At 41.6% G+C, this 3,535-nt stretch overlaps 1 long non-coding RNA gene across 1 annotated transcript; it reads left to right on the forward strand.

Moving 5' to 3' along the window:
• Positions 1–725: 725 nt before the first annotated feature.
• Positions 726–2,325, forward strand: LOC115158998 (uncharacterized). The gene is made up of 2 exons (XR_003868806.1): positions 726–804; positions 1,675–2,325. It is a non-coding gene; the product is annotated as an uncharacterized LOC115158998 (long non-coding RNA).
• Positions 2,326–3,535: the final 1,210 nt, after the last annotated feature.

The following is a 3,535-nucleotide window of genomic DNA, read 5'->3' on the forward strand; positions in this document are numbered from 1 at the left end:
CCACAGATTGACAAGCCAGGGATATTGATGGCTTTCCATCTAGCCCACTCAACAGGGCTTCCCTTTGACAAGTTGGAGCTCTACATGTTAACCGTTCTGGAATTAATTTAGATTCAGCCAAGTGGGTAACCAAGATCTAGGCCAAATCATTTATAATTTTTGACATGTAAAGAGGGACAGCGTGTTCTCTCAAAGTGAGAGTAAAACCAGTGGCGTCATTTGGCCTGGGCTCCAGGGATTCAGCCCCGGATGTTTTTGATCCAGCCCCAAACCTTTTGATGTCCACCCCCTATGAGTGAGTTTCCATAACCAAATACATGTTTTACTGACAAATGTTAACGAAAGAAATTAACAATACAATATACTGCACTAGGCAGTAGCAGGCACTGCAAGAAGCCCCTGGAGTGATACGGTGCCTGCTGTGATTGGTCGCGATTTCTCAACACAGTGGACCCCACCCCTACAGCACCGGTTAGACGTCAATGTGACTCAGCAAAATGCCCCCTTGTGGACTGAAGCTGAACTTTACTAAAGCATTTTTAACCCTGTTTAACATTAGCAATGTTGAGGAAGTAGTACTGACAGAATGAAATGAGTCATAGAGGTCCTATAACCTGTTCCATTCTACAGGTAAACATGTTTGGCTCATGTGTGTTATTTCCATATAGGTCATGTAACTATTTGTGAAAAACTGGCCATTATGGAATTGGTGAAATTATTTCATTGAGCTTTTATTTGTATTTCTCTTTATTTATTTGACACTTACTTTTTCTGTTGTTGCATTGTCAAGAGGTCAACCTGCAAGTAAGTATTTAATTGAACTGTGTACTCCATGTTTATCATGTGTATATGACGAATAAACAAACTTGAACTTAGAATGGAAGGGGGGGCAGCCAGAAAGAGGGGGGAAAAGATGGCCAGCTTTGTGGTTAGATTGTAGGTGAACAAAACATTGAAAAATACATAGGCCCTTAAATTATGTGTCCTAGAATGTTATATAATCTAAAAATCTCACATTAGCTGGTAGAACGGACAAAATCAAATTAACCTTAGAGTTCTTATAACTTATGCCATTCTACAGGTAATCTTTTTTGGGCTCATGTCACTTTATATTCATATAGCCTACAGGCTACGTAGCTTCTTATCTGTCATGTTTGGAGTTGTGTTGCGCTGTTATGCGGAAGTATCCCTATGGGGCTAGTTAGGGACCATTTGATAAATTACACAATGTACATGGGACAATATGTAAATATTCCAATAGCTCCAAATTTCAATGACTTAAAAACCTCAAACCAACTATAAATTGTAGAAATGTATAAACAAATACTGAATGCATTTAATTAGAAAACTAAAAGGTGTGCAGCATGAAAATATGGTCTAATGTACATTGTGTAATTTATTGACAGTCCCTAACTAATCCCGGGACTAGGCTATCCAAAGCCAAAGTCAGGTTGCACACCAGTCAGCTAAAGCAAATTGGGAAAATAATTTGGCTAACTCTTCCCACCTACGAACACACTCATCAAATCACACCCTGAAACCAACACACGTTTGAATTCAATCATAGCTGTTAGCATTTCTTAACCAAATCTAAAAAGAGGCCAAATCAGGTCGTGCCGTCACCTTTTAAAACGAACTAATGACATGTTGCACCTCTACTTTGATACCTTTCAGATGAGCCAAGGAGGACAGATGAGAACAGCAGGCCAGTGGAGCATTTAGAACAGCAGCAGCCAGAGGCAAATGGAAGGGAAGACAATGATTTAGGTGACCCTGATACAGGCCAAAACAAGTTAAGTTACCCCAGTATCCCCTTGACCGTTTTGGATTGCAAAACTAAAGAGACACTCGAGAGAAGACAAAGAGACAGACAACAGAAGAGTAGGATATGATGGAGATGGAGAGAGACACTACAAAAACACAACGGTCCATAACAGAAGAGGATAGACAAAGAACACAGTAAGAAACAAGAACCTGAGACAGCAACAGACAAGACACAGAGAAAGTGACAGAAGAGGGCAGATGGAGAGAGAACAGAGGTGAGTTGAGCACACAGACTGTAGCACTTCAAGCTGCTTTATCGATTCTAATTAGTTGTATTTATTTGCACAAATTCTAAGAGGTGAAATACAGACAGTGAAAAAGTTAAACATAGTTTACAAAGAATAGCTGAGGTAAAAAGGCCTGTGAAATTACTATTAAAACAATTGTTTCTTTGACACTTTTTTACAACCAGGACAGGATGAGAAAAGAGGGTAGACAAAAGACAGCAACATAAACAGCAACAGAAGAGGGCAGAAGAGAGACAGCAACATAGAAGAATAAGAGACCGCAACAGAAGAGGGCAGAAGAGAGACAGCAACATAGAAGAATAAGAGACAGCAACAGAAGAGGGCAGAAGAGAGACAGCAACATAGAAGAATAAGAGACCGCAACAGAAGAGGGCAGAAGAGAGACAGCAACAGAAGAATAAGAGACAGCAACAGAAGAGGGCAGAAGAGAGACAGCAACATAGAAGAATAAGAGACAGCAACATAGAAGAATAAGAGACCGCAACAGAAGAGGGCAGAAGAGAGACAGCAACATAGAAGAATAAGAGACAGCAACATAGAAGAATAAGAGACCGCAACAGAAGAGGGCAGAAGAGAGACAGCAACATAGAAGAATAAGAGACAGCAACAGAAGAGGGCAGAAGAGAGACAGCAACATAGAAGAATAAGAGACAGCAACAGAAGAGGGCAGAAGAGAGACAGCAACATAGAAGAATAAGAGACAGCAACAGAAGAGGGCAGAAGAGAGACAGCAACATAGAAGAATAAGAGACAGCAACAGAAGAGGGCAGAAGAGAGACAGCAACATAGAAGAATAAGAGACAGCAACAGAAGAGGGCAGAAGAGAGACAGCAACATAGAAGAATAAGAGACAGCAACAGAAGAGGGCAGAAGACAGACAGCAACAGAAGAGAAAAGCAGAGAGACAGCAACATAGAAGAATAAGAGACAGCAACAGAAGAGGGCAGAAGAGAGACAGCAACATAGAAGAATAAGAGACAGCAACATAGAAGAATAAGAGACCGCAACAGAAGAGGGCAGAAGAGAGACAGCAACATAGAAGAATAAGAGACAGCAACAGAAGAGGGCAGAAGACAGACAGCAACAGAAGAGGGCAGAAGAGAGACAGCAACATAGAAGAATAAGAGACCGCAACAGAAGAGGGCAGAAGACAGACAGCAACAGAAGAGGGCAGAAGAGAGACAGCAACATAGAAGAATAAGAGACCGCAACAGAAGAGGGCAGAAGAGAGACAGCAACAGAAGAGGGCAGAAGAGAGACAGCAACATAGAAGAATAAGAGACAGCAACAGAAGAGGGCAGAAGAGAGACAGCAACAGAAGAGGGCAGAAGAGAGACAGCAACATAGAAGACTAAGAGACAGCAACATAGAAGAATAAGAGACAGCAACAGAAACGGGCAGACGAGAGACAGCAACAGACGACACAGAGAAAGTGTGGAGAAAGGCAGAGGAGGGGTGAGCAC

The sequence above is a fragment of the Salmo trutta genome, chromosome 22 (genome assembly GCF_901001165.1).
Source record: "Salmo trutta chromosome 22, fSalTru1.1, whole genome shotgun sequence".
NCBI classification, from domain to species: domain Eukaryota; kingdom Metazoa; phylum Chordata; class Actinopteri; order Salmoniformes; family Salmonidae; genus Salmo; species Salmo trutta.